The 13,349-nt window shown below is 36.3% G+C and overlaps 1 long non-coding RNA gene across 1 annotated transcript in view; it reads left to right on the forward strand.

Annotated features, from left to right (window-relative positions):
- LOC128313017 (uncharacterized) overlaps positions 1–12,021 on the forward strand; it is a 31,998-nt gene extending 19,977 nt beyond the window's left edge. Inside the window, exon 4 of the long non-coding RNA XR_008293121.1 lies at positions 11,663–12,021. This is a non-coding gene — a long non-coding RNA (uncharacterized LOC128313017). The remainder of the gene's footprint in view (positions 1–11,662) is intronic.
- The last annotated feature ends 1,328 nt before the right edge of the window (positions 12,022–13,349 follow it).

A 13,349-nucleotide genomic window follows, 5' to 3' on the forward strand; every position in this document is an offset into this window, starting at 1 on the left:
CCGTAAAAACCTTATTATAGTTATAACACATCAATGAAAAAACCAATGTCATACAGAATCCAAATTTGAGAATTTATTATTCCTTTATACCTATTTTTCATAATTAGTCCCAAAGAAGTATAATTTCTTCACATTTGATTATGTTTTGATTATCTTGTAGCAATATAACGCCAATATCTACACATAGCCAGTATTTTTTAAAAATGATAACAACAGTTTCTCACAAACTTAAGAAATCAGATTAAATATCCTTTGCAATGTAGAAATCAGAGATGAGAGAAGTTTTGAAATGTATCTGAAACTTTACTTTCATTTAGTACTGTAACCTCTGCTTTTTAGACACAGGTAAGCTAAAGTAAAATTGCTTGAAGCATAAGCAGAAACACTTTGTGTTTTCTGAACTGAATCTCAGACTCATTCAGGAATGTATTAGGATCATTAAGAAAATGACTTCTGTTTGTTGTTAGAAATTAAAATTTTTATCTGAGTGTGAACTGCTTTTGAAGCTGGTAAGAACCATATATTGATGGGATACCTTAGTGAGAGATTTGGTTATTTTTCCATTTTAGGTATAGGAGTGTATAGTTTTCCATTGTCCCAATTGCACTCTTATTTATTTTTAGTCAAAGGAAAAAAAAAATGTTTGACATATTCTGATCCACAGAGTTATCAGCAAAAATAGTTTATCAAGAGTTTGTGACTGATTGTATTACCAGTAGAGTAATGACGTCTTTATGTATATTAAATCATTGCATGATGAGTCCCCCACAGTAACAATCTATCTTTAAATATTAAATTCTGATGAGCTGTGCTCAATTTTCTTTGAGAGCCTAAAGATCTGAAGAGTTGTCACCTAAAAAAAAAGGTAAACTGGAAGTGGACAGTCCCTAGAAGAGACTGAAGCTCAACTTTGAATTAATCCGTGAAATTGGGTTGAAGTGACTGGAGTGCTAAGCCAACAGCACTATAAATTCCAGAAACAGACCTACACCTACATGGGCACTAGGGTTATCATAAAAATGTCACTGAAAAGATGAGAAAATAATTAACTTTAGGCAAATGTGTGTGCAAAACTGGATATGTGTATGGGAAAATTAAAACTGACCCCAACCTCATACCATATGGAAAAGTAAATTTCAGATGAATTGTAGGCTTAAATTTAGGCAAAATAATAAATGTTCTAGAAGAAAATACAGAGAAAAACAAAAACAAGCTTCATGGTTGGAAAATGCAGAATAATGTAGTCATTTATTTTAAAAATACTGTTATTTTAAAAATTACAAATACCTGCTTATCAAAAGATACAAAAAAATGAGTGAAAAAGAAAACCAGTGGAGAAAATTGCAACATATACGAGTGGCTAGGCACACACACATTATTCCATCTCCTTAAAATCCAGAGGAAAAACAATAAAGCATGGCGAGTTATCAGTTACCATTATTCATACATTATTATGGTAAGGGGAAAAAGACATCCAATGCCAAACTTTATAATATGCAGTGGTGGGTAGTCAGCTGAATGAATGCTGGAGGGGGTCCTCTGCTAATCTCTGGAGTTCTTTCTCTGTGCACCTCTCTCCGAGGATCCTGTCCATCCTGCAAGCCCTAGAAACATCATTGGTTTTCCAGCACCTTCAGCTTAATCTCCTCAACTCAGAAGGTCTCTTGGGCTTTGCTTAGTTCCCCTACTTTGGCGAGGAGTCCTGGCATTTCTCTGAAGGCACTAAGCCCATACACATGTCGGGCTCATCATATTTATTTCCCATCTCTCAGAGATCACATTGTATCATTCCCTGCCCTCTAGAATCTCAAAATTGCTGTTTTGCATATTTTGCCTTTTATTTTGGTTGTTTCTGACAGGAGAGTAAATCTGGTTTGTGTTGCTCCATCTCAGCCAGAAGCAAAAGTAGCATCACTAATTTTAAACAATTTTTCCCAGCATGGTTAAAAGCAAAGTTCTGCTACTGCAAACTAGTGAAACCAGTCGGTTTTCCATTTCATTTATCGTGTCATTTATTGCTTTCTTGAAATCTTCAGCTTTTAGTTTAAAAAATAAAATATAATTGGTCATCGGCTTCTTCATTGTTGGTTTATGAAAAGAAATATTTACCAAAGAAATTCCTATATACCCACCTTAAACTCTCACAAGCCCCTGCAGTGTATCTTTTTCAACTCTCAGAAGGGTTATAAAAGTTTATCTTGTTCCCTGAAACTTTCACTTGCTTCCATATCTCATGTATTGCCAAAAATGCTGAAGGACCTTGTTGATTCACTGTTGCTCTTTATGCAGAAATTTTACATGCCCTGTTTCTATAAGAGAAATTTATCAGATAAAGAAGCTTGGACTTGTTTCAATGGAATGAAAATGGAGGCATTTTTCTTACCATCATCTTATTGAACACTCACAGTGCCTGCTTTGCTTTGTGTCAAGTGCACGTGTTCTTTATTCCTATTGCCTGTGACTGAGTGATAATCCCTAATGGGGGAAGTAAGGTTGTCCTACCACATTCTTGCCTCATTCTCTCAGTTCAGAAGGTATTCAGCACATATGGGGCACCTGGGTGGCTCAGCTGGATGAGTATGGTTCCAGCACCACCTTGGGCTCTGTGCTGACAACTCAGAGCCTGGAGCCTGCTTCCCATTCTAAGTCCCCCTCTCTCTCTGCCCCTTCCCCACTTGTGCTGTCTCTCTCTCTCAAAAATAAATAAACATTAAAAAAAAAAGATATTTAGCACAGCAGAGTCCAAATGGGGCAGTGGTAGCAATTTTAGAAGACAGGAAGTTAAATCTGCTTAAAACTAAAAAGCATAAAATGTGCAGATTCTGTTGGTATACTGAATTAAATGAACCAAAACAAAATAGATGTTTAAGAAAATCAGGACAAATTGAAACATACAGGATATTAGAAAATACTGAATTTTTTGTTTTAGCTTTTGCTTTTTTTTATGTAATACTGATACAACTATTTTAAATCCTTATCACTTAGAGACACTTTCTAAGTGATTTATGAGCCATACGATGTGATAAATGTGATTGGCCTTAAAGATACTCAGCAAAAAAGTTAGGTGCTTGCATTTGAATAGATGAAGTGATAAGAGCAAAAAGATATAGTAGAATAAAACTTAATTTTGACAAGATGTACTGGAAACTCATATGAGTCATTACAAAGGAAATACATGACAATCTGAACAAAAGAGACTACTGCAAAAGTAAATAAAAGAGAATCATATATATTTAAGATAGTGGTTAGGTAACTCGTAAAAAATACCTGTGTATATTAAAATCACATCATCTATAGTAAGCACTTTTCATTAGCTATGTGGTTGAGTAACGTCACGTTTCTGAACATAGGCTGACCTCCCAATATTTGCTATTTCCAATGATAAAACACAAGTAAAATGTCAATAACACTCACTTTGTGAGACATAGATGAACTAGGAAAAGAATCTATTTAGAAGTGTACTTTTTTGCAATGTTTTAGGGCTGATTTCCTCATAAACATGCCCAAACTAGAATCATTTAGTTATTTCTGTGCAAGAGATATACTCTAAATCCATTGGTCTGTAGGCCAAATCTGGCCTGCCACTCATACCTGTAAATAAATCTTTATTGAACACAGCAGCAACCATAGGAGTTACATATTATCTGTGGCTGCTTTTTTCCTACAATGGCAGAAAGAAGTAGTGATTTTAGATTATATATTACAAATTGTATCATATAAATATTAAAACATAGGAAACATTTATTGTTAAATTTTCAAGAAATTGAAAAAAGTAGAAAATCAGATTTAACAAAAAGAAACGTCAGAGTAAGACCACAATATTTTAAAAACATAAAATCTTTTATATTTTTTATCTCTGGAAAACCACATAAACAAATGTCTTTGTTACACATAACATTAATAAGATTATGTTTAATGTTTAATTTAGAGTACTTGTATTTTTTGTGCGATTTAAAAACCATGAAGTATATAAAGGTTAAGCTAAGCAAATTACACAGTTTAGATTGTACCATATTAATACTTTCAGGTCATTTTTAAAATATTTCACTGTTTGAGGACAGGTGTGAGCCTAGAGAAAGCACTTAATTTGTTCATGCAGAAAATATATTTTAGGTTTTCTGATCTTTGAGGCAGAATTTGATTCATTCTTAAAACCAAAAGATAGTGATCTTTCCTAAATAGTGAGAACATCAGGACTTAACATAACATCAGGACTTTTCTATCCTTCTATATTATAAATAGAATCCTAATTTCCTTAAGCTCTATAGGGAGTAACATTTACTTTATGAAAAAGCATATATCACAGATTTCTTTTAGAAATAATGCTTTAGGGGTAGTATATAGAAGTCAAATATTTCATGGTAGACATCAATAGAAATAGCTGTTCACAAGAATTATGACAGCAAAATGTTTTAACTGTAAACTAAAGTAGGATGAGATAAAAGTATTCATTTAAATGCGACAGTGACTCATCTGACTGTGCGACCCAGCCTCCACTGCAGCATGTACACAAAACAAGACGGAACTTGTCTATAAGCAAATCTCAGTGCGCCTGTAGTAAATGGCACTGTGGGAAGGACTGTGACTCTACAAACCATCTTGTCTTTAAGGTCATAGCCAAGGGAGCCTCCCTTCATAGATCAACTAAGTTCAGCTGGGACTTTGTAGGGGTAGAATAACAAATGCCATCGTTTCGACGTTATAGAAACTTGCAAAATGAACTTGTCGTGTTTTCAGAGGGGTACTTTTTAGTTTTACTGGTGTGAACTATTAAGTATTAATTCAACTTTTGAAGGTTGAATCATTAAGATTTAGAATATTTTTAATCTGCTTAAGCCATGTGAATAATCATCACATTTTCACTTATTTTTATCTTAGTTTTTGTCTCAAGTTAGCCTCATTGGCAGTTTCTCTGAGTATACTAACAGAGCTCATGATGGCATTATTTTAATTTCTATATACTCCTTGTGTTCTGCTCTCTGGAGAGTCAAAGATGATCCTCTTTTCTCCTGTACATAACTTGAATCATGTAATTATTTAATTTTTGTGCACTTAAAAAAAATAAAAGCACTGTAATTCTACTACTACATTACTACTACTATGCAAATATTACATGTATAGAAACCAATGTGCTTTTATTAATATTTTGGCAATATATTTTTCTGCTTTTGCCCTTCTTATGAAAACCTCAGACAAACTTATCATGTCTTAAGTAAAGGAAGAAACTGTATATGAATAAAAAATAATATATAGATTTACAGGAACTTTAAGTAAGACAAATACAAGTTATTAAATTTGGTTGATATTTTAGAGATAACTGGCTCAAAAACTCATCTTTTGGCACCAAGGCATAGCTGTCATTTAATCTATTATACCGCTGTCATTTTAACTATAAAGAAAACAGTTATTTAAATCAATAGGAGATAACTGGGGTTGATGATTAATATGTATATATCAGTGTAGACTGACTAAATGTTGTAGAAGACATCTATCTGATGGGTTACTTACTCATTTCAGTTGGTCCTTGACCCTATCGAACAATTTGTTAACTATTTTGATTTTTAACCGGGAATAAATTGGTAGCATTATAATTTGGTCTTATCTCTTTATGTTTATGACACAAATATTAGTGTTATAAAAAGTTGAATGCCTAATATTTTTTACAATTTCCACCACTGTATAGATAACACACTGGAGCAGGAGTGGTTGAGCGCCTTAATTGATGTCACAGAGCTAAATAGTTTGCCTGTTCCCAATACTGATATTTGACATATCGTTGAGTAACTCAGTTGCAGTCCAACTGCAACTTTAAAAGCTTGATTTAGTGTTTTATTAGTTAGGACTATTTATCTTGGCTGTGTCTGATTTGTATGCCCAAGACTGAAATGCTTATTTTATAAAGCTTATTTATTTATTTTGAGAGAGAGACAGACACACAGAGTACATGCGTGGTGAGGGGCAGAAGGAGAGGGAGAGAGAGAATCCCAAGTAGGCTCTGCACTGACAGTGACGTGTGTTCAAACGGATGAACCATGAGATCATGACATGAACTGAAGTCAGGAGTTGGGTGCTTAATCAACTGAGCCACCCAGCACCCCTGAACTATGCATTTTAAACAGACAAGTTTAAATACAAGAATATAAATTTGAGTTAACACTTAACTCAACAGTGAGTTTCCGAGAAACTCGATCTTCTTGCCTATCCCACCTAATTTAGGGTCTTCATAACAGCCCGGCTACACAACCACCAGTGTCATTGGTGTCAAGTCTTGCCCATCCAAAATCCAACTTTAGAAATACCATCTGAATATATTTTTTAAATGGAGAATAAACAAAAATCTAGTATATAACTTCAATGCTGGAAAAGGTATTGAATTGATCATCTCTCATAACTTGTGGAAATAACAAAAGAGTGAAAGTACACGTTTACATATATATATATATATATATATATATATATATATATATATAATGCTTATACATGAAAATTATACCTATACACACATACACGCACATATATGCAATGTTTGCCTTTGCTCTTCAAAAAATAATATACAAAAACATCATTTTCAATGCTTTTTCTTATTGTTTTGTTCAATTTTTCCACTGCTGGCTTACTCTCCTAGTAAGATATGATATTTAAAAAATTTTTTTTAATGTTTTATTTATTCTTAGAGAGACAGAGCATGAGTGGGGGAGGGGCAGAGCGAGAGAGGGACACAGAATCAGAAACAGGCTCCAGGCTCTGAGCTGTCAGCACAGAGCCCGACACGGGGCTTGAAGTCACAAGCTGTGAGATCATGACCTGAGCCAAAGTTGGTTGCTCAACCGACTGAGCCATCCAGGCACCCCATATTTAAATTTTTTTTAAATGTTTATTTATTTTTGAGAGACGGAGAGGGACAGAGTATGAGCAGGGAAGAGGCAGAGAGAGGAGATACAGAATCAGAAGCAGGCTCCAGGCTCTGAGCTGTCAGCAGTGAGCCCGACACGGAGCTCAAACTCACAAACTGCGAGATCATGACCTGAGCCCAAGTCGGATGCTTAACGGACTGAGTCACCCAGGCACCCCAGATATAATATTTAAAAAATGTGTGAACTATAATCCAAGTGATATAAGTGGAACTTTTAACTTTTCCCCTCATATACTGTGTTTATGTGTGTGTGTGTGTGTGTGTGTGTGTGTGTGTTTGCTTATGCATATGTATATTTGAAAAATCTAAGATGTGTGCCCATTATTGATTTCTTGCCTCTTAACTTGAAATACATACTTTTTCCGCTCTGTGAAAATGGACTGGGCCTTTAAAATATTTTTCTTTGTCAGATGTCACTCAAGTTTTGTCGGTAAAAGGCACAAAGAAGACATCGCAAGAGGAAATACCATTAGCTTCCTAGTTTGGGAGGGTGCTTACTCAGCAGGCTCCTGATGCACTGCACAGGGCTTCTCTCGTGCTCACTTCCTGCAGCTTCTCTGGTGACTACCTCTTGTAGCACCCATGGCTTCCAATGGACCTAGACATACCTAGCAATCGATAGACTCACATACTGACACACAGACCCATAGGGGGACATTACAGTTAGCACTAACTAGAAGCTCTTGGACCTTCCATTCCTTTTCAAGGTAATAAATCAGAACCAATACCAAGTTACTGGGGAAATTATAGGAATTAGTTCTACCATAAAACACTTGAAAGAAGCAGGTATGAAGATACTTATTGTAGTCCTCCAAGATTTTAACACTCTTGGTATTCACAAAACATCACACTGGTCCACAACATTGATGACATTATATTGATTAGATCTGAAGTAACAGATACTTGAGAGGTCTTGGTAAGAGATACGTAAGTGAGAGGGTTGTAGGATCAACCTCATAACCTCACAAATCACCCTAGTGAAGTATCTAGGGATTCACTTGTCTGGAGTAGATTGAGATATCACCTCAAGGTGAAAGACAAGTGGCTGTACCTTACTATCACAAAAACAAAGAGGCAGAATGCTTGTTAACATATACTACAGAATCACCTCTAAGGAGATCAGTGTTTTTTTTTAATGTTTATTTATTTTTGAGAGAGACAGAAAGAAAGCAAGCAGGGCAGGAGCAGAGGGATGGGGGGGTGGGTGGGCGGATAGAGGATCCAAAGCTGGCTCTGTGTTGACAGCAGAGATCCCAGTGCAGGGTTTGAACTCACAAACTGCGAGATCATGACCTGAGCTGAAGTCAGATGCTTAACTAATGGGGCCACCCAGCTGCCAGGGAGGTCAGTTTTTATGGGACTAGAACAAGAGAAGTGTGTTTAACAAGTTGATAAAGTCCACACGTGGCACACTGATCCATAGGGGACATTACAGTAAGAGTGCTAACTGGAAGCCCCTAAGACTTCCATTCCCTTCCATGATAATAAATCAGAAACAATACTAAATTCCTGGGGAAATTACAGAAGTTAATTTCACTATGCAATACAAGTTGCTCTATCACTGGGCCTTGTGATCCAACAAATCCAAAGACATTTGACGTGTCTGTGACAAATAAGAATGCTACATCTAGTTTCTTTTTGAGGTCAGGGGAAATACAGAATGGATAGCAAAAGAGGGAAGACATAGGTATTACTTGTAGTCTGATAACTAGTTATAAAAACTAATCTTTGCGCATTTCTATTTGCATGCTATGTGTGTGTATGTGTTTGAAATGCTATTCTTTATATCTCTTTCTATTTTCATTTTACAAGTTATTAGGAGTTAACTTTATAGTCTTTAGATAATAGAAATCCAGTGGGATGGCAGCTGTATTTGAGGGGTACTTAATATATCCAGTGATGGATACAATGACTCATGATTGCATGTCTCCTCATTTTGGGGAAAGTGGGAAGATTTTTTTTCACTTGTTAGAATGATAGCTGTGTCTTTTTAAGCAGAAATACAGACTTATTTTGTTGTATTTTGAAAAGTCAAAATGCTTGGAAAAGGGTGTATATGGAAGCTAAATAGTCAAAGGGGTGGATTGGCTCAGTTGTTGATTTCATGGCTCTTTGCCCACAATTCAGCTTTTTGACTGCTTTGTGAAAATGCACCTTGGACCATAAAGCATCTTCCTTCTTTAACAGCTGGCACTGAAGCTTTGTCAGTAGAGAGTGCTGGAGAGTTGTGTAGGAAACAATTGTTTTCTGCTCCCTGGTTCTTGGGTGCTCACTGGACAGGCCCCTGCAGTATGGACAGCCCTCTCCAGGACCAGGTTCCTCAATTTCTTCCGTGCTCAGCAACTGTAGTGAATGAAAGCCAGAAACACAAGCAGGTGGTGCTTGCAAATAGCATCCCACTCACCTTGGGTGATTTTTGTAGCCTACTGCCTCCGATTCCTGCAATGCTCACTTTCTCTCTCTCCCTCTCTCTCTTTTAAGCTTGTTTATTTATTCAGAGTGGGGAGGGGCACAGAGAGAGAGAGAATCCCAAGCAGGCTCTGCAGTGTCAGTGCAGAGCCCGAAGTGGGGCTCGAACCCACAAACCATGAGATCATGACCGGAACTGAAGTTGGTTGCTTAACCAACTGAGCCACCCAGGCGCCCCTTCGTTGCTCACAGTTTCAACAGAACCAGTTCTTGCAAAATGTGGTGGTCAGCAGCACACATCAGGCAGTCGTTTTCTTTGACACCTCCCCTTCGGCAGGTTTCTAGTGAAGTGCCTCAGAAGAGAAGCCACCCCATGAACAGCTTTCCTAAATACCTTAGAGTTAGGATTTCCCACAGGATCCAGGGAGCAAATTTCCAAGTTCTTCAGCACAGCGCCATAGTGATTTCCCTGCACTTAATGAGCCATAGCTGAGATCCTTCCAACATGGTCTGGATCTTTTTCTCGGGCTTTGGATATCTCTCTTAGGAGACCTGGCTGCTCCTTATACCTGCTTTTCCTGTTTTGTTTTGGGACTTTTTTTTGCTTCGTATTAACCAATCCCATTATTCCAATGCCCTGTTATGTTTACTTTGTCTTATTCATTAACCTCCCCAAATATCTGTGTAGTTTCCCTCTTCCCATTAGATCCAGACTAATACATGACTTTTATCTCCACATTGTCAGACATATTTCACTTAAAGTATGCCCCTTCTGTTTCAGCAGCTTTATTTAGAATTTATACTCCACAATCACAGATTGTCTATCGTTAGAGATATTCTGCACAGTATACATTGCCCACAACTCTTTCCTCTCTTTATCATGCAAAATCTCAAGGTCTTTACCCATTAATTTGTTATGGCTTTTGGTGAATATTTTAGTCAGCTAAGGCATGTACATCAGGATTTCAGCAAATCTTTAGTGTTTGGAGCCTCTTCTAATTATGTTGTTTGTGCTGTCTCTTTCTCCGCTGTCTGTTCTACCATGTATGTATTAGGAGTTATCTTATGTGCTATTGGTGCCCTGCTGCTGGGTGACCTTGGGGCCCAGCTCTATCAAGACATATGGAAGACGCAATGATCTCTGCTCCTATGCATAATTACTTTATACATTTGTGGATCATGAATTTCAGGGACCAGGAACTGCATCAGAATTCTCTTTGCTCCAGAGAAGTGTATGGCTCAGAGTCATAGACCAGATTAAGAGAAATTGGTATGAAATAGCCCACTATCTCCCCACTCAATACAATATATGTCTTTGTAAACACACATGAATATATGTGTGCATGTATACTAATATCTATGTGTATCTATAGAAATCAAACCAGGGAGAGATTTACATTATAATTCTTTACCACCTAATGACATGTGACTAACATCTCTGCCAACAATTATACAACCTATGTAATTTGAAAACACCTTTATGCATATCTAGATAATAAAAAGATACATTTTGTTACATATACTTTGCATCAGCTTCTTTGACTTATTATATATACTTGTTCAATAAATTTCATCCAAAGTATTCTATATTTACATTTATAGATCATTTACTTAATATCCTCTACTGTTAGAATACATAAAATATGTTTTGTACTTGAGTATAGTAAAATAATATATGAATAAATTTTAGCTATGCATTGTTTATTGGAGGAATCTATAAAATGTTCCAGTAGTCTCCAAGAGTACGAGCAAGAAAAATAAAAGCCAATGTAGCCAGGAGGTTAAAAGAAATAAGTTTAAATCTTGCAAAAACAGTTAAGTGTTCACAGTTATAATATTGTGCTTGAACAGCGGGGATGGGAAGAAGGGAAAGGAGAAGCTGGGGCAGGTTGGCAGGAAGGAGTTGAGCAAAAAGAAAAGACGACTTTATGGTTAATTAAAAAAAAATGGTGTGACATTTTTCACATCTGGTTTGTTGGAGTTCTTCCTGACTTCTTAATACTCTTAATGTGCCTCTGGTTTGGCTTTTGACTCTATTGATAATTGGGATATTTTGAGGCACTGGAGAATAATAAATAGATTCGATACGGGATCTGGAAATGAATTCTTTCTCTAAAATAAACTGTGCTGTTTCTCCCCGGGATTAATGCATGTGAATTGGAACATCCAGATAATTTATCCAAGTGAAAAATTAGGGACGAAATGCACCATGCAGTGTGTTTATGCTACTTAATGTATAAGAAACTATGAACGCAGAAGCGCATGTGTGATTTTCGTCATGGCGGCACGAGGTTGTCATGGTATTCCTGCTCCACTATTAATTTTTGTTTCCTCCCACAGCTTCAATGTTTCTGAGGTTGGCCAAAACTGTGCAGCCATGTGTCTAATGCAAAATTTTCGAAGAAAAATATCAGCCTTAATAATAGTTAAAGAATAGAAATTAAATACTTTCCTTGGAAGATTAAAATCATCACAGCAGAGATGCAGATTCCTCCGTCTTTTGAGGGCCTGGTGTTTGCAAAAATACTTTTCCGATGATTTTTTTTTTCTCACGGACATTAATATCACAAATTCAAATGTAAAACAGAAAGAAAAACATGAAGCAAAAGTTCCCAAGCTATCCTACGAGTGCAATCAATTCACTCATGAAATTGTACTAATTCTGGGGAAGACTGGGCTGTGTGCTCGCAGGTGTGAGACCCTGTGTTATTAAGAAAAGTTTTTACTATAAGTTGTCTAATACAGCATTTAAAATAAAAAATACAAAATCTTGCTTTCTTTGGTTTAAATTTGAATAGCATGTACTGTAAAAGCTAAATTAGAAAATCCATATAAAAAGCTAGAACAGACCTTGACAAATTGTGCCTGATCAGTAAAAGTTACCTTGTTTTGCCTTTGCCATAATTATATGGATCATTTTCTTTTCAAAAATATGGAACATAGTTTGAATCACAGATGTAAGAAACATATTTCTGGCAACCAAAATCATGAATGACTCTGGGCAAAGTTCATCTATTCAACCAAAAAACATTTATTGAGTGCCCATTTCATGCCTATGTGCTAGAAAGAAGTGATCAAAACATACATGTTTCTTATTCTCCTAAAGTTTCTCTATTTATATTACATACAAAAGACTCTTTTTACTCTTCCTTTAGACATAATTCTAGGGGCGCCTGGGTGCCTTAGTCGGTTAAGCATCCGACTTCGGCTTAGGCCATGATCTGGCAGTTCATGAGTTTGAGCCCCACGTTGGGCTCTGTGCTGACAGCTCAGAGCCTGGAGCCTGCTTCAGATTCTGTGTCTCCTCCTCTCTCTGTCCCGCCAATGCTCACGCTCTGTCTCTCTGTCTCTTGATAATAAATAAATGTTAAAAAATTAGACATAATTCTATAAGCTGACTTATAATTATATAAGCTTACTTTTGTGCATTCATTTCAAGTTCCCAAACACTGTGGTTCTAATTATTTGAATACTTATAATCAAATATCAGAATCTCGTGGTGGGAACTAGAGAAAGGTAGAGTCAGGTTGAGGAGGATTAAACAGCTCCAATGAGGGGAAAGAAAATACTTTACCCACATTTCTCTGTGCTCCATCCCAACCTGAAATAAATGAACTGACAGACGAAAAAAGCTTCGCTTTGCTTTTGGAACAGTCTCTCAATCTTAGCATGTAACACTTTATTTTTGACTCTCTAGGGATGCTGCATTTATCTCCCACTTTATTTGTGCTTTCTTGAGGCCAGCAATTACATCTTAAATGTTTTGCCTCAATTTGAGAATCATAGTAGAAGATCCAGGGTTTTTTTTTTTTAATAATTTAACTGAAAAATTAAGGAATGTGTCTGGGGAATAATTTGGTACAGATTATATTGAAGAAGAACATAAATACACAGGAAGAAAATGGAAAAAAAAACACAGGTAAGTGACCTACATATACAAAATGATATTAAGGGGACTCAGAGTCCTGAGACTTCTGTATGAGCTTTGCCATGAAGATACATCAGAAGTAATACTGAACGCCTAGAA

The sequence above is a fragment of the Acinonyx jubatus genome, chromosome E4 (assembly GCF_027475565.1).
Source record: "Acinonyx jubatus isolate Ajub_Pintada_27869175 chromosome E4, VMU_Ajub_asm_v1.0, whole genome shotgun sequence".
NCBI lineage: Eukaryota > Metazoa > Chordata > Mammalia > Carnivora > Felidae > Acinonyx > Acinonyx jubatus.